The 18,857-nt window shown below is 40.3% G+C and overlaps 2 long non-coding RNA genes across 2 annotated transcripts; both read right to left on the bottom strand.

Moving 5' to 3' along the window:
• Positions 1 to 786: 786 nt before the first annotated feature.
• On the bottom strand, positions 787 to 2,796 carry LOC116584453. The gene is made up of 2 exons (XR_004283201.1): positions 2,166 to 2,796; positions 787 to 2,042 (listed from the first exon to the last, which is right to left on the bottom strand). It is a non-coding gene; the product is annotated as an uncharacterized LOC116584453 (long non-coding RNA).
• Positions 2,797 to 15,446: 12,650 nt separating this feature from the next.
• LOC116584449 lies at positions 15,447 to 18,061 on the bottom strand. Its single transcript, XR_004283199.1, has 3 exons — positions 17,809 to 18,061; positions 15,905 to 16,090; positions 15,447 to 15,594 (listed from the first exon to the last, which is right to left on the bottom strand). It is a non-coding gene; the product is annotated as an uncharacterized LOC116584449 (long non-coding RNA).
• Between the last annotated feature and the right edge of the window lie 796 nt (positions 18,062 to 18,857).

The following is an 18,857-nucleotide window of genomic DNA, read 5'->3' as shown; positions in this document are numbered from 1 at the left end:
TAGTACTTTCACAAGTGGAGTGTTGCCACTGCCGCTCTAGAGCCAAACAAAATGATGTAGCTTTGTCTTGATATTCTCTCTTACTACTACTGGACCCCTCTGTAAAATTTAATTGAGTATCTTAGGGGCGCCTGGCTGGCTCAGTGGGTTAAAGCCTCTGCCTTCAGCTCAGGTCATGATCTCAGGGTCCTGGGATCGAGCCCCGCCTCGGGTTCTCTGCTCAGCATGGAGCCTGCTTCCTCCTCTCTCTGCCCACTTGTGATCTCTACCTGTCAAATAAATAAAAATAAAATCTTAAAAAAAAAATTATTGTAATTGAGTATCTTAGTAGGCCTTAAACTGAGTTTTTAGTCCCAGGTATTTGTTATACCTGGAGGTTTGTGTGTGTGTTTGTGTGTTTTCTTAAGATTTGGAGAGAGTGAGAGGGAGCAACCAAGGGCAGGGGAGAAGTAGACCCCCCCACAGAGCAAGGAGCCTGATGTGGGGCTGGATGGCCCTGGGATCATGACCTGAGCCAAAGGCAGATGCTTAACCGACTGAGCCACTCAGGGCACTCCCTGAAGTTTCTCTCTTGAGTAAATTTAAAAATCAGGAATTTATAAAGGATAATTCAGGATATGTAACATTAGTTTGGCATGGATGTGTCTATCACTTCTTGGCTCCAGTATGAGTTTTGTTATACACACCAGACCCTTAATTTGATACTATAAATCCCTTTATAAATGTGACTCCACAGTACTGGTTTTCATTAAGAAAATATTTGTGTTCTGCCTGAAGCTTTGCAACTTTTTTTTTTTTTAATGTTTCCGTTTTGGCCTCTGGCCTAAAGTAATAAATTTTTTACCTGATTCCCCTGCCCCTGCCCCATTCATTTGCAAACAATGTTCTTTTTTCCTGTCTGGAAACCAGAGCCCAGGACTGAAATGATACAGGGCGATTTGTACTATATTCTAACAGTGCTCTCATTTTTCCTTCTACTTGCTTCATTTCTCAGTACCTATTCTAATGCAGTATTAAATCAGTGTGTTTTGGATCCAGCTTTATTGAGGTATAATTTATATAAATTCATTTACTATGTTTACAATCCATCCTTTACCAAGTTTAGAGTTGTGCCAATATTACCATAATCCGGATTTAAACATTTTCATCAATCCCTGCCCCCACATTTTTATGACCCTTCCTGCAATCCATCTCCACTTCTCCCCAGGCAGCCAGTGATACGATGTGGTTTCCTTCTATAAATTTGCCTTTTCTGGGTATAGGTGAAATCGTATTCTAGTTTTGCATCTGGCTTCTTAGTATAAATGTTTTGAGGTTCACCTCAAAAACCAATCTATACTCTAGCATTTTTATTGCTGACTAGTATATATCCTCTTCTGTATACATCACATTGTTTATCCAGTCACCAACTGGTTACCTTTTGGCTATTTCTGAACTTCTGACGGCAGCAGCATACATAACAGAAGTAATACCAATCACCAAAGTAGTAATTAGTAAAAGTTTATTGTGCATATACTGGGAGCATTCAAACCACGGAATGAGGCTCAAGGGTGTATTATCAAAGAGCTTTGTAGTGGGAAAGCATGACTGTTTATTCTTCCCAGTGATTAACAGGGAAGTGGTCAGTGGTCACCTCTTACCAACTTAGGGAAACATTTCAAGTTTTGCTTATGAATTTTAGAATCATAAGCAAGAAATGACCCAGGTCAAGTTAATCTTGCTAAGTAAGTTCAGTGCGTATGACTAAACTGGTTTTGTCGGCCCAAGGAATTTTTAAGGTTGTTCTCCATTTGTTTTTAATAACTGCCCCCTTTTGGTCACTTCCTTGGCAGGCTGAGAGTACTATTAACCAGTACAGTGTTGTTCTCAGTTACCACCGTTCGAGTCACGCCACAGAATCATGTGTTCAGAGTTTTCATCCAGTTGAGTTGTCAGACTGGAGGGCCGTGCAGTCCCCATCTTCACTGTACCTGTGGTTACCGCTGCGTTCATCCCGTTGTCTGGTCATGGTCTGTCGGCGGCTGTGCCAGGCACTGAAATCCCTCAAGAGCAGACAACGCATCGGAGAGGTGAATATGATGGCTGTAAGGAAAACACCACCAAGGACTAAAAGATTCCCCAGAGTGGAGATAGCCACTTGGGGGAAAAAAATGAAACCCACTTACATACACAGGCACAACATGATGTATTAGCATCCATGGCCTCACAATTTCTTGAAACACCCTCATATCCGTCCTGCCCTGATTCAGCTGAGCTTTCACCTAAATTAGGTCTCTGTATAATGTGAGCAAACAAGTAGTTTAACAAGATGCATTTCAGTGGAAACAAAAGATAAATAGTTCCAGCAAACTGCAGAGCTGTCAGTTGAGAAAATTTCTAGTGTTGGGTTCAGATGGAGTGGGGGCAAGCAGTGAGAGTCGGACAGGTTTTCCTGGTTTGCAGTGTGGCCGTGAGTGAGACAGCTGAGCTGTGGTGAGGATTTCTCTGAAGTTTGTATCAAACTGTGCAGCTTTAAGTTTGCATGGCTCTGGGGGAAAACGGCAGTTTTAGTTTTATAGTATTTCTAAGTCAAAAGAGTGGGAGAAAACTGGATGTGTTCGTTTTTGGAGTTCTAGCCAGATACTGGAACAAACCAGAAGAATGCAGAATCTAGTCTAGTTACAGGTAGAAAATAAACCTCAAAGACAACAGCACTAGAATCTTACTGAAAGGCAATTTTTAAAAAGAGATTTTATTTATTTATACATTTGTTAGAGAGCGAGCACAAGCAGAGGGAGCAGCAGGCTCCCCTCTGAGCAAGGAGCCTGATCCAGACTCGATCCCAGGACCATGGGAAGACACTTAACCGACTGAGCCATCCAGGTATCCAGAAAGGTAGTTTTTCTCATTGCTCCCATTATGATCAGAGATAATGACAATAGACTAATTTGTTTGCAAAGTAAATCCAGTTTCAATACAGTTGACCTAATTAGCTACCCAAGTGCAGCAAGCAAGAATAGAGACTGACTGGTTTGCTGGGACTTTTGATAAGGAATCTCAGATGGGACTTTAAAAAAGCTTGAGGCTAGGAAGCCAAGCCTAGGACTTACCCAACCGTGTCATTTTACAAAGAGAACAGATTCTTACTGAACCAATTAATCTTTTTTTTTTTTTTTTTTGAGAGGGAGGGAGGGAGAGCATGTGTGCACGCATGTGAGTGGGGTTTGCAGGGGAGGGCAGAGAGAATCTTAGGCAGCCTCTATGCCCAATGCGGAGACCTGCATGGGGCTCCATCTCACAACCCTGAGATCATGAACTAAGCCAAAAACAAGAGTCAGACACTCAACTGACAGCCACCCAGGCTACCCTGAACTAATTAACTCATTTTCAAAATCTGGAGAGATCAGGTGGAGAGAAAGTAATAAATGCTTCAGCCTCTGTTGCAAACATACACTTTGCCAAACTGCTTTAAGTTACAGAGAGCTTAAGAGAGCAGAAAAAGGGGTCCTTTGAAAAAGCATTAAAGAACCAGCAGTGTTTTAAATGAAATCATAAAAATTCTAGTCATCTTCATAAGTTCACTTAGTTGTACGTAACTGTTTTTGTTCCATCTTGCGTTAGTGGCTTTATGAATCAATTTTCCATTAGAGCTTTAGAAATTATTACCCAGTGTAGTGTTATGGAAGTTCCCAGAAGCCTGCATCTTTGAATAATTGTCAAGCTCTTTTCCATGAATTTCTTTTAAAATGAAGCATTTTTGCAGTAACATTTCTGCAAAATCATCAGAGTAAACAACTACTGTATATAATTGGCAAAAGACTTAAAAATCTGGTGACAACGGGGCACCTGGGTGGCTCAGGTCATGATATCAGGGTCTGGGGATCAAGCCCCGCATCGGGCTCTCTGCTCAGTGGGGAGCCTGCTTCCCTCTCTCTCTGCCTGCCTCTCTGCCTACTTGTGATCTCTGTCTGTCAAATAAATAAATAAATAAAATCTTAAAAAAAAAAATCTGGTGACAATTCCTATACATACACTCCCAAAATGATGCAACTGGCAAGTAAATTTGGTTATTTTTTATGATCTACAATATTTTAAGATCCTACTTGAAACTAAGAGAACACTGTACCAGGACATGAAATTCTTGAAAATTTTATAATTTCTTAATTATTTTAATGACCTCTATATCCCAGAAATAGGCTCTAAGAAGGTTAAAGCAATTATAAATTATTTGACATTTCCCATGCAATTTAATGTATCAAATAAGACTAAATAAATTAGTACTTCTCTTTTTCATTCAGAATTTGATTTGGGGAAGTTTGTCAAAAATGCCAAAAGACTTAAAACATTTGATCCAATATGATCATTGGCCACTGTGACAAAATACTTTGTTATCCATTCAATCAAAGTGACTGATGATTTCAAAGGCAAATACAGAAAAAATTTCATAGTTGTAAAAAACCTTAGCTTCTTTAATAGAGAAGACTCAAAGGTGTAAAGCACAGGAAATATTTTCTAAGACACAGCTTTGCTTCCTAAGCAAATCACATTAAATTTAAAAAATTTTTTGTTGACAATTTCATACTAAAAGCAGACCAATAATCAAAGAAAAAAACTTGATTCTTTTAACAGAGAGGAAATGAAATTTTAATTTTGCATCAGTACACTTTTGATCTTAAATATCTTTTTAAAACTTAATGCAGGGGCCCCTGGGTGGCTCAGTGGGTTAAGCCTCTACCTTAGGCTCAGGTCATGATCTCACCGTCCTGGGATTGAGCCCCGCATCAGGCTCTCTGGTCAGCGAGGAGCCTGCTTCCCCCTCTCTACCTACTTGTGATCTCTGTCAAATAAATAAAAATTTTAAAAACCTTAAGTCCATTTTAATTTTGGCTTGATCACACATGAGATTCCTTTCTCAAGATTCCCTTTTCACAAACCCTCTGTAACTTTCTATATCCAATTAGGTTTTGTCATTTTTCCTTTCTTCTTCTAGAACAATCATTTTACTTTAGGACAAAATCATTTTTTTTTCCTAAAAAGGCAAAAACCCAAAGTCCTTCATACCTTTCCTTATGCAAAAAACATTCTTTTTCCTTACTTTTTTTTTTTTTTTTAAAGTAGGCTCCATGCCCAGCATGAACCCAACATAGAGGCTTGAACTCATGACCGAGATCAAGACCCGAGTTGCGATCAGGAATTGGAAGCTCAAGTGACAGCTACCCAGGTGTCCCTCCGTACCTACTTTTCATCTCCAGTTCGTTGTTTATGTTTTTTTTTTCCCCCTAAAGATTTTATTTATTTAACAGATCACAAGTGGGCAGAGAGACAGGCAGAGAGAGAGGAGGAAGCAGGCTCCCCACTGAGCAAGGTGCCCAATGTGGGGCTCGATCCCAGGACCTTGGGATCATGACCTGAGCGGAAGGCAGAGGCTTAACCCACTGAGCCACCCAGGCGCCCCTACAGTTCGTTTTTTTAGCCCTATTATTTCTAATAGTTTTAATTACATATATTAGAATTCCTAGCTCTTTTCACTAGGAATTAAGGATCCTAAGGAAAAAAAATTGTGGGTTGACAAATTTATAAATACATCTCATAGTTTCTAGAAGTATATTCTTCCTCAGATTTTTTTTGGTGTGGCATCAACCATGTTTACTAATGAACCCAAATATCTTTTATCTCCCTGTAGAAAATTAAAAAGCCCAAAGTAGGTACACATTAAGTGCTAAATGTAAGTTTAGAAATGATCTAGACATTCAATGAATATCCATCATTCAGTTAAAATTAGTATAAATGTCAAGTTACTGGTTTAAACACTTATGTTTGGATTAGGCATCAAACAACCAACCATCTTATTTTTCTTTTTGGCAAATTTTGAAGACATACCTGCTTTTATTAAACCAGCAAACTTAAACAAGTTTTCATTTATCTAAGATTATCTCAGATCATATGACCTTGGAAAACATCTGGGTTAGTACTTTTATACTTCTGAGAGTATACTTGGTAAAATACTTAATTTTCTTTAAGTGAATTAAATAGAACTTTTTGCAATTTAATTTGGGTAATACCATCTGGAAGAAGAAAAAAAATCACACCTGTAATAAACAAAGGCATACATAAACATACAGACCCACAAAGATCTTAAAGCTTTTGTTGCGAAAATTTTACCCACATCTCAGGTACAAAAGTCAAAAGAATTGTTGGATCCAAGCTGGGTTTTGGTTTGTTTGTTTGTTTGTTTTTTGGGAGAGCACACACGCCTGGGAGAGAGAGTGGAGGGGGTAGGAGCAGAGGGAGAGAATCTTAAGCAGGCTGCAAAACCAGCACAGAGCCCGACGAGGGGCTTGATCTCACGACCCCAAGATCATAATGAAGGAGCACGAGGCTGGCTGAGGCCAAAGCAAAAGCTGGCGCCTTGCACCCCTCCCTTCACCCGCTCCCCTCCGTATGTGTGGCATTCCTCAGGCACCCCTGACTGCCATAAAATGATAAATGGTTAACTTGCTGAGATCACAATCCTGCAAGACAGGAGTCTCCCTTGGTTTGCAAATGTCCTTGAGATTTACAAACAAAAAAGTTACCTTATCAATAGCCCAATTTCCAGGGACACAGAACTCAGTTCCTCAAGCCCTAATGTCACCCTCCCCTCCATAAAACACCGAAGGAGGCGGAGGTAGAAGGAAAAGTAAATAAAGTTAAATTTCTTTTAAACCTAAATCTCATTAACAAGGATGCTTGATAGCAGGAATGTAACATTTCACCAGGAGACTCCTAATTGTCTTTACTTGATAGTAACCAGGCCTTCAATATCCTGATAGTGCTTTTCTCGCATGCGTGGGCTAACCGGCCAGTTCTGCTTCTGTAAGATTGCTTTATCTGCTTTCGCACGCGGGTCCCCTGACCCAATCCACTGACGCCAAGTATGCCTGTTCAAACTATCAATCAATCAGCTCAGCCCCACCCAAAACTTGTATCCTGCACGGACCCAGCTCTGGACCTCTCCGCGTTATCGGCAATGAGCGGCGCAGAGGTCCAGGTTCGAACCTGCAATAAATGACCCTTGCTGATTGGCTTTGACTCACGTCTCTGGTGGTCTTTTAAGGTGGGGGTAATACTCTATTGGCATTTCAATAACCTGAGAAGAAATCACGGGTGGGACTCTGTTGCCAGGACATGGCAAAAATTCAGAAATAACAGAAGTAAAACCAACCCATCGCCAAAGCAGTAATTAGTAAAAGTATATTGTACACAGCAGGAGCACTCAAACCAAAACATGGAATGAGGCTCAGAGGAATATTTGTTCTCAAGCAGCTTATACAGTGAGAAAGCAGCAGCTGTTTATTCTTCAGCGTTTGGTTGTAGTAGAATTTTCTTAAATGGCGGGAACTGGTCAGTGTGTTTCCTCCTACCACCTTTGGAACTGTTCAGGTTTTGGTTATGATTTTCGGAGGCATAAGCAAGAAATGACCCAGGTCAAGCTAGTCTTGCAAAATAAGCTAAATGAAGTTTTGTTTGTGTGACTAAATTGGTTTTGTCTGTTCAGAGAATTTTCAAGGCTGGTCTCTATTTGTTTTTAAACACTGCCATGAATCTTGATGAGCATGTCTCTACATGTTTTCATTTATCTTCACAGGTTCATACAACTGGACTGTTGGCTTGTACGGTAACAATTTTTAAGAAACTGCCGAACTTATCCACAGTGGCTGTATTATATCCTATTCCCATCCGCACAGTATGAGGCTGTTGGTTGCTTTTCATCCTCTCCTACACAGCATACTGTCTTCTTTGCTTACAGCCATTCTACTGGGTGTGAAAAGGGACCTTTTGTGGTTAAATCCATATATTTTTTCCTAAGGGAATTGTCTGCTCTCTAGTGGTACATTCTGCATATTGCACTTGGAATAAGGGCACTAATGAGAAGCTTAAAAGCTAAAACTTGTTAAAATTTACATTCATTTCATATTGCATAACACACTGAGTGCAATTTGAGGCCCAGGTTCAAAATCTTTTCCTCATTACCACTAATAGTAATCCTCAGGAGCTGGCTGTTGGCTTTGGTTTTGACTTAATCCCCAGAGGTACATTATGGTCAAAACTCTACATTTTTGGGCTTCAGATCAACCCACTTTATGCACACAGATCTTCTGGCGTATGGGTTTACACCTGTGAGTGGCTAATTCCTATGAATCAGGGGAGGAAGAGGACAGAGACAGTTTTGTTGACTCAAACCTACCATATCCTTTTAAGTCAGAGCCAGAGAAGTAAATAATTCTTACTAGGGAATGAATGTAAATTCTTTTTAATGAATTGCACACAAATGGAATGTCTAGTGGCTCCTTGGTATTTTCAGGTAACACTCTGTAAATATGCCTGTGGAGAGCTGTAAAGTTTTAGGAGAATGGGTCTCAGCTGACCCCAGGCTGCCAGGTTCTGCTGAAAGAAGAGAGCACTATGCACATTAAAAACAGCAAAGAAACTGAGCCAAGGAAGGAACCTGGCCAGGGATTTACTTTCTTACAGGAATGTATATTTGGTAAGTAATCAAAGATGTGGCTTCAGGAAATGAGGGAAGTAGAACCAAACATTTAATGGCTTAATGTAAGAACCTACAACTTGTGCTTTAATAGAACAGGATATCACACTTTTTTTAAAAACAGAATGTCCATATGGGAAATTTCCCTAACTTCCTGTGTTTTAGGTATATGCATTATGCTAACAAAGCATCTGACTATCCTTCCACAGCCATTCAACAACTATGGATATTCATTTTGTGTGTGTATATACATATAAATACATACGCAAATGCATGAACACGGAATAGTAGAGAATATAATGGATGGCCTCCCTGTGGTTGATTTCCTGCTCCAGTCACATGGAGGCAAGAGGAAATAGAGAGGCCAAGCCATCCGTGTGACATTTTTGTACACAGTAATTCTAATGTTCCGAATCGAGGTAGCTAGAAGGGTGTGAGGTTTAGAATAGGAGAAGGTCTATTCCCCTTCAGGTTAAGCACTGGATAGAAGGGAAAATTAAAATACTCTGGAATTAAAATAATTTTAAACATGTATTAGAACTTTAAAGATGTTGCTATAATGAATACTGCCATATATAAAGAACATGTAGAAACTTTGATTCACCCAGTATTGCTGCCATCATGACCAAAACAAAATAAGGAGATACTGGAATTATTAAACAGGGACGTATATTTTTCTTCTGCCTTTTGAAAATTGGTGTTTTAGAGGCAAGTCCGGTGAACAGTATTGTTTAACTCTTCCCAGAAAACTGACCGTAAAATAAGATGTATGCTTGCCCACCTAGTCCCGCAAACAACTCCAAAGTGTTCGCGCCTGTTTGGAACAGCATCACACAATGCACATCCCCCACCCCAAGATGATGATTTTGAAGGACAGTGGCCATTTAATAAGTTCTGTGTATCCCTAAATTTTAACCCATCACACTTAACAAATATATTACTAACATTATTCACTTCACAGACTTTAGAATAGCCTTTCTTTTTAGTCACACGTGAGGAAATACAGCACCAGACATTCGGGTGACTTGCACGAGGTAGAGGATGATGGAATACTGTTTTTGGCTTCTGGTTATTTTTCCTTGACACTGTATTGTGAAAGTGAGATGTATCCTGCTGAGCCAAGGCATTCAGCCTTCAAAGTCATCAGTGTCTGAGCTAAAGTTTTTTGTTTTTTTTTTTAAAGATTTTATTTATTTATTTGACAGAGAGAGATCACAAGTAGGCAGAGAGGCAGGCAGAGAGAGAGAGAGGAGGAAGCAGGCTCCCCGCGGAGCAGAGAACCCGATGCGGGACTTGATCCCAGGACCCTGAGATCATGACCCGAGCCGAAGGCAGCGGCTTAACCCACTGAGCCACCCAGGCGCCCCTGAGCTAAAGTTTTATTTGGTCCTATATTCTCCAACCTGGAGGGCCCTGGGTGGCTGGGTAGGGGGGTGGGTGGGAACCCATGCTGTTGCCTGTTTCAGTTATTTCATATTTGCTGGGATTTTAATTTTTAAAGATTACTTTGCACTGCTCATGACTTTAGACTTTTGTTTTATGCTAATGTTTTTAAAGGTTTATCACTAATTTGCTTTTTTATTGTATTAAATAATACATGTCCTCATAAAAAGAAAAAAAAACCTGTCAATTTCAGCATGCACTAGAGGTGTACTTATTAGTTCTAGTAAATGGAGAAAATCTGCAAGGCATACGCAAAGCAACATCAGACTCGGAAAATCCCCCACTGTACTGGTCACCGTCTAATGACTGCAGATTCGCAGGACTTCCTTCTCAAGTTCTATTTTATAGACCTTCTAATTCCTACCCACAATCCGATTTTATGAATTGTTAAAACAGAGTTAGGACACTGGTTGTAGATGACACTAAAACAGCTTATTTAAAAACAAAAAACAAAAAACAGCAGCTTTTATTGGTGCTTGGGTAGCTTAACTGGTTAAATGTCTGACTCTTGGGTTTGGCTCAGGTCAAAATCTCGGAGTCCTAAGACTGAGCCCCGCCTCGGTCTTGTTGGCTTGTTCTCTCCTTCCCACTTGCATGTGTATGTGTTCTCTCTTAAATAAAATCTTAAAAAAAAAAAAAAAACCCAAAACACAGAAACAACTTAAAAAAAAAAAAAAAGTCACATTTCCTCTAGCTCATTCCCATAAGCAAAATTCTTCATCATAAAAGTCAGACAAATCTGTATCATAATCTGGGTCTCACGTTTTACTAGCTGCTTGACCATAACTTACTTTTCGTTTATCACCTGTAAACCATAATAATGACTAATTTGAAAGGTGGTTTTAAAAATATAGACTATGGAAAATATACAGCACAAGTAGTTTTTAACCGATGATCCTTTCCCCTTCCCCAGGTTTCCATTTTCTAGGTCTATTGTGCCATGGGATGGGGATGTATCATGGATATAGTAAATGAAAGGAAAAGAGGCTGAGCAGCTCCATTTTGCTCCAGGGAATTTAGGACAAATACACAGCACACAAGAGGAGTGCTGCCCTCTGCCTAATAGATAAACTGGCTTATGCCATGCTGGGAAGCTTAAAATAACTCAGTCTGAACAGTGTAGCCATAGGGTGTTAGTTTTACGAAAGCATCTTTATGAGGACTGGCTGGAGGTAAGGACAACGGCGATCTGAAGTTACCTGTCACCTGGATGGAAAAGAGACGTGCCCATCCGGCAGCTGGGCACCCGGCCCCATGCTCCGTGTTAACACATTCTGAAGCGTGTCACTTGACACAAAGCTCAGGCTACTGAATGGACCGAAGTAAACTTCACAGGGATAAGAGATCAGTCTTCCCCGGTTCTTTTACGTTTATTAAAATAAGCAAGTATCAGATTAATAGGATTGCAGTCAAGTGAGGCTTGGGACTGGCCTGTGATTAATTTTAGACTTGATCTCTGTAGGCCATAAAGTAACCTACTGTGACATTATTCTGCACATCCAGTGGGCTGCAAAACTGCCAATATTTCAGAGTTTTCAATTTATCCAGGATAAATGTCATTATTTGCTTGGAAAAGTAATATGTTCTTTTTTTTTTTTTTTTTTTAAAGATTTTATTTATTTGACAGAGAGAAATCACAAGTAGTCAGAGAGGCAGGCAGAGAGAGAGGGAAGCAGGCTCCCCACTGAGCAGAGAGCCCAATGCGGGACTCGATCCCAGGACCCTGAGATCATGACCTGAGCCGAAGGCAGCGGCTTAACCCACTGAGCCACCCAGGCGCCCCGAAAAGTAATATGTTCTGAAGATTAATGAACCTTCAAATTCTGTATGTCCGTGTTGTGCATACGGTCTCACTTAAGGATCAATCATCACCTCCAAAAGTATTGGAAAAAAAAGAAATGGGAATTTTAAGCAGCTCATGGATGAGGTTTGGAGCAAACTTGGGAAAAGTCAATGCAGTGGGTTAGAGGCAATCAACAACCTAGTCCAGGTCTCCTTATTTACAAATTAGAAGAAAGATAACCAAATAGAAAATGAGCTAAGCACAGGAACAGGCATTCCACAGAATTGGAAACAAATGGCCAACGCATTTGTGACAAAATGGTCAATTTCAGTTGTCAGAGGAGTGCAAATTGTATAAGGTTTTTCAAATTGTATCCAAAGCTGGCAAAGATGTATGCCCAAGCTGATAAAGGCCTTATGTAAAAATCCCACAGCCAACATCATACTCAATGGTGGAAAACTGAGAGCCCTTCCCCTAAGGTCAGAGCAAGATAAGGATGTCCACTCTCACCACTTTTACTCAGCATAGTACTGGGAGTCCGCTATAGCACTCGATAACAAAAAGAAATAAAAGGCATCCTGATTGGTAAGGAAGAAGTAAAACTCACTGCTCACTGTATGCAGATGAAAGGAGACTACAAGGAGAAAACCCTGGAGACTCTACCAGGAAACTACTAGAACCGATGAATGAATTCAGTAAGGTAGCAGGATACCAAATCAATGCACAATGCAATCTGCTGCATTCTTATGCACTAATAATGAAGCAGCAGAAAGAGAAATTAAGAAAACAATCCCATTTATAATTGCATCAAAAAGAATAAAATACCTAAGAATAAACTTAAGAAGGTGAAAGATCGGGACGCCTGGGTGGCTCAGTGGGTTAAGCCGCTGCCTTCGGCTCGGGTCATGATCTCAGGGTCCTGGGATCGAGTCCCACATCGGGCTCTCTGCTCAGCGGGGAGCCTGCTTCCCTTCCTCTCTCTCTGCCTGCCTCTCTGCCTACTTGTGATTTCTGTCAAATAAATAAATAAAATCTTAAAAAAAAAAAAAAAAGAAGGTGAAAGATCTATCTATACTCCGAAAACTGATTTAATAAAAAAAAAAAAACCTCTCAAACACTGATGACCGAAATTAAAGATGACACAAAGAGATGGAAAAACATTCCATGCTCATAGGCTGGAAGAATAAATGCTGTTAAAATGTCTACAATACTCAAAGCAAGCTACAGATTTAATGTAATCCCTATCAAAACACTAGCAGCATTTTTCACAGAACTAGAACAAATAATCCTAAAACTTGTATGGAGCCACAAGACCCCAAATAGCTAAAGCAACTGGAAAAAGAGAAAGAAAACTGAAGGTATCACAATTCTGGATTTCAAGTTGTATTACAAAGGGGTGGTAAATAAAACAACATGGTACTAACATAAGGACTGACAAATCAATGGAATAGAAAAAAACCCAGATATGAACCCACAATTATGTGGTCAATTAATCTTCACCAATAAAGAATATCCATCAATAAATATATATACAGGGCACCTGGGTGGCTCAGTTGGTTAAATTAAGCCACTGCCTTTGGCTCAGGTCACGATCCCAGAGCCCCAGGATCAAGGCCCGCATCAGGCTCCCAGCTCCGTGAGGAATCTGCTTCTCCCTGACCTTCTCCCCTCTCATGCTCTCTTACTCACACTCTCTCTCTCTCTCAAATAAATAAATAAATAAAATCTTTTTTAAAAAATGAACATACAACGGAAAAAAGTCTCTTCAACAAATGATGTTGGTAAAACTAGACAGCTACATGCAAAGGAATGAAACCAGACTGCTTCCTTTCATCATACACAGAAACAAACTCAAAATGGATTAAAGACCTAGATGTGAGACCTGAAATCACAAAAAATTTTTGGAGAGCACAGGCAGTAATTTCTCTGTCGCTGGCCATAGCAAAGTTTTTCTAGCTATGTTCCATAAACTATCGAGACTATGTCAAAATGAAAAGCTTCTGCACAACAAATCAAGAAAAGTAAAATGCAACCTACTGAATGGGAGAAGATATTTGCAAATAACTTATCCAATCAAGGGTTAGTATCCAAAATATATTAAAAACTTACATAACTCAACATCTAAAAAAAAACAAATAATCCAGAAGACATGAACAGATTGAACAGATATTTCTCCAAAGAAGACAGACACACGAAAAGATGCTCACCACCACTCACCATCAGGAAATGCAAATCAAAACCACTGTGAGGGGGATGCCTGGGTGGCTCAGTTAAGCATCTTCCTTCAGCTCACGTCATGATCCCACGGTCCTGGGATCCAGTCCCACATTGAGCCTGCTTCTCCCCCTGCTTGTCACTCCCCGTGCTGGAGAACTTGTACTCTTCCTCTCTGGCAAATAAAATCTTAAGGGAAAAAAAACAAAACAAAAAAAAAACAAAAAAAGAAAAACCCTAAATAAATCCCCATGAGGTATTGCTTCATACCTCTCAGAATGTCTAAAATCAAAACCACAAGAAACAACAAGTGTTGGTGAGGATATAGAGAGAAAGGAATCCTCTTGCACTGTTGGTGAAAATGCAAGCTGGTGTAGCCGCTGCGGGAAACATGCAGCGTTCTCAAAAAATTAAAAATAGAGGACTGCCCTATGATCCAGCAATTGCGCTATGGGGTATTTTACCCCTAAAATGCAAAAACACTAATTCAAAGGGATACATGCACTCCTATGTTTACTGCATCATTACTTACCATAGCCAAACTATGGAAGCATTCCAAGTGTCCACTGATAGATGAACAGATAAAGAAGATGTGTTATATACAACAGGAGAATATTATGCAGCCATTGAAAAGAATGAAATCTTGCTATTTGCAACATGGATAGAGCTAGAGAGTATAATGCTAAACGAAATGTCCATCAGAGAAAGACAAATGCCGCAAGATCTTACTCATAGGTGGAATTTAAGAAACAAATGAGTGGGGGAAAAAAGACAAACCAAGAAACAGACTCTTAACTATAGAGAACAAGCTAATGGCTAACCAGAGGGGAAGTTGGGGGGGGAGTGGTGGTGGAAAGATTAAAGAGTAAATTTATCATGATAAATAAATAAATGAATGAATGAATAAATAAATAAGGGGGGGTGGAGAATACACACTCATCCACAGTTGGTATGAGAACTTTTTGGGAGAAGTGGTTTGGTTAACATAAAAAATTTTAAATTTAACTTATCTTTTGATGCAGATATCCCCCTTACAAAAATTTATCCTATAAGAATACTTAAAAGAATGCAAAATGATGTGTGTATCAAGATTCCTCAAAAAAAACCCCCCAAACCTCAGTAGAGCACTGTAACTGACTAATGGGGTTGGGGGTGCCTAGGGGAGGCATGGATGCATATAAGAATGTTTACAGAAACGGCGATATATCCTTAATGCATGATATTTTGTAGCCAAAATAGGATTACCATAAAAAGACTGAAGAAACTGAAAAGAATGAGAATATAGTATATTCCACATTTATGTTTATAAACAAGGTATAAGTGCATAATAAAAGTTCTGGAATGAAATGCACCAAATTTTATGGCTTTTAATTCTAGAAGGAAAGGGATGAAGTATGTCTGCCCTTGCAATTTTTGCTCTGTATGCTTTTTATGTCATTTGATTTTTTTTCTAATAGCCTACTTGTAAATCAGTTGAAAACAGGACTCTTTTTAAAAACCCCAAAATGACTTACATGTATATGTAGGCTTGGGAAGCTCTGCAAAGCCACTCTAGCCTATCACTTACTCCCACCTTAAGATGCTTGGCAAATCCTCAGTTGCAATCCTGGGTGCTGAGTCCTGCCCGCAAGAAGAGTTTCTTCAAAAACTGCAGGACAAAGATGGAAAAGCAGGGAGGTCAATAGTGAAACTTGAAGACACACTTCTAAAGCCCATGCCGTTGAGTACAACTCGTTTTTCACATCCAAGAGTGTACATAACTATAGAGAAATGTGTGTGTGTGTGTGTGTGTGTGTGCCTGTCTCTGTGTGCTGTTGTTTAGATGGTAATTTACAGGAATATTTAGCAGTAGAGAGCTACAAACCCATCATTGTTTCTGCCGCCTACCCATGAAGTAAGGTAAATGAGAAGTTAGGACTGGGCCCCAGTAATAGAGAAGGGTGATTTACAGCACTTACCCAGGACAGGAACACGGTCTTTTGAGGCTAAAATAGAATTGTCTGTTTAGAAAGTGCTCCAGGTCTGCCCTCCAGTCTGTTGGAAGGGCACAGGTCTTTATTATCTGAGCCTTGATGTCGCACTACAGTCTTCCCTTCAGTGGAGTGTGGTCTATGGGAAACCACAGACACTGACAGAGTCCTGTTCTAAGACAAAACAGACGAGACAGGGACATTTATCTGAGCACAGCCGAAGTACCAGCATAAACCTCTGGTCATACTACAGTAAAGACCCGTTGCGCTTCAGTCGTTTAGAATGGCTTGGAAGATTCTCAACAGCTAGATGTCCTAAGTAGAAGTAGCTGGGGTTGTGACAACTGTCATGTCCAACAACCCTGGCAAACAGTGAACAAACATCTATTTACATAATCCAGGCTCCCAAAGTGCAGAAATGCTTGCCAATACAAAGCCTGAGGACACAAAGAGCAAGGACAGCTCACCTCAGAGTTGGCGCCAGTACTCCGTGATAACACCGCCGCCTCACGGCACCTCTGGACACCACAAGCAGAAACTACAAAGACATTGTACTACTTAAAACAAACTTCACTTATAAGGGCCATAATAAAAACTGAAATGTGAAAGACAGAAATCTTTCCAACACATAAGAGGTTAATATCCCAAATACAGAAATCAGAAAGGAAAAAGAGGAACAGCCTGAAAGGGATCATCTATTCTTTTCTGCTGCTCAGCTTCCTCTCTCTTCCTTGAGAACCCTTCCTAATGGTGAAATCACTACATGATTGAGGTGAAAACGTTCCCCCCCATCTACCGAGCTGGGCACTTGAACTGGGTGCTAGGGTACTGGTCATATAACCCACACCTGCGAATGGCAGCTTGGTATGGGATGGGAAAAAATAGTACCACAGGGACAAAATTTAAGAAGACACTGTTTCCCACCTAAAGAATTAGGTGGGGATTCCCGCCCCTCCCTGTGCCTTGCATTCTCCAAACATGATACCCAGGCTTGGTCAATGAACAGGTTATCAGTGCATGCTAAAATCACGAAGTGTCTGTCAGAGGTTATGGGACCAGGGAAAAGCCCGTATTCCCAACAGTGTTTCAATGATTGTATCCTAACCAAACATCCAAAGTTAGCCTCACTAACAATTTTAGGTGCCTCCTGATAGGACACAATGTGAAGTACACCACATCCCCCGTGGGGTCCTGCCAAATATAATCCAGCCTCTAAGACCTAACCCAGTTCGCGGGAAATACAGGATTTGGACGAATGAATTAAAGGATGCTTCGGGAAACACACAAATCCAAGATGTAGGACATCATATTTTTTTTAAAAGATTTTTTTTATATAATGACTAATTGCTACACACGAAACCTGACTGAATCCTGATTTCAAAAAGAAGCTCCAAGACCTCTCAGGGACAACTACAGGAATCTTAACACGAACTGGGTATTAGATGTCTATTGAAAACTTTTCTTAGATGGTACCAGATGAAATGCGTGAACTTTTTTGGACTGAAACCTAATTCAACATACATATATACATGGCACACATTTACCTAAGGACAACATGGTAAAATTTTAATTGCTGAATCTGTCCAAGTAGTTTGATTCAGGGATGGCTGTGGAAACATTCTTTACCATAGCACCTAATTAGAAATCATCTCAGTGTCTAACAAGGAGGTTGGTTAAATAAACTGGTACAACCAACGAAGGACAATAACTACCAACATCTACCAACAGACAAGATAGAACATGGGACTTTTTTGTGTGAAAAAGATGAAAACCAAAGATTTTATGACCCGTCTGTCAAAGCCGAGTTCCAATGAGATATCTGCCCTTTAGCTTCTCTTAATGAGAACTAAAGACTCCCTTTTCCCCACACCTGCTTGCCTTTATGTGCTTACCAGTTCCTGCTGCTTGTCGACTCTACCACAAGCTTGCTGAGTGACGATGGGGGTGTGTTCAGCAGGACCAATGCAAGTAGAGGTCACCTAACCTACAGAACAAAAAATGAAGAAGGAAGAGGAGGGTAGTGGGGTCTTTCTCAGTGTTCAGGTAGAGGCTACAGGGTAGCTATGGGGATACTGTGGTGCAGTAAGGGAAAGAAGTAAATTTTATTTTTTTTTCAAGATTTTATTTATTTATTTGACAGACAGAGATCACAAGTAGACAGAGAGGCAGGCGGACAGAGAGGAGGAAGCAGGCTCCCTGCTGAGGAGAGAGCCTAATGCGGGACTTGATCCCCGGACCCTGGGATCATGACCTGAGCCGAAGGCAGCGGCTTAACCCACTGAGCCACCCAGGCACCCGGGAAAGAAGTAAATTAAAGGAGCCACGAGTTTGTGAATGTTCATGCCAGGTACTATGCTAAGCTCTCCAGAACCATCTAGCCCAATCCTTACCATCTTACTACTAGTTAGACACCAAATCAACAAAGTTGATAAAGGAGAAAACCCCTGAGAGGTTAAGTGACTTGCCCAAGGCCACACAGCAAACTCAAGAACCAGGATTCAAATTCAGCAAGTCAGATTTCAGCACCTCAGTTTTTCCTGATTTACTAAAATCACTGAGGAAGAACACGAGTTCTTTCAGAGTAGCAAAGGAGGAGAGACCAGATGGCCTTTCAAAGCCTTTCAGTACCAACAAATTTGTCCACCCAACAAACATTGAAAACAGGCAAATTATGGTCACCGGTGCACCTGGCACTTAATGTCAGAAAGAGGAGATACCACACTGGTGAGAGGTTAATCTGTGTGACAGAAGTTCCTAAAAATAAAAAGAAGAGAAGGATGAGCTTTCCTCTGCCCACATGTCTTCTCCCATTTCAACAAAATAAATAATAAATGAGGGTGTGTTATTCCACCATGTCAGAATCTTCTTGGCTGTAAGTGGTAATTATATATAGCAATTTTAGGAATTACTTTATTCAGGCAAAATGACAGCATGGATTCAA

The sequence above is a fragment of the Mustela erminea genome, chromosome 2 (assembly GCF_009829155.1).
Source record: "Mustela erminea isolate mMusErm1 chromosome 2, mMusErm1.Pri, whole genome shotgun sequence".
In the NCBI taxonomy this organism is placed as follows: Eukaryota; Metazoa; Chordata; class Mammalia; order Carnivora; family Mustelidae; genus Mustela; species Mustela erminea.
This window is presented reverse-complemented; position numbering and strand designations above follow the sequence as displayed.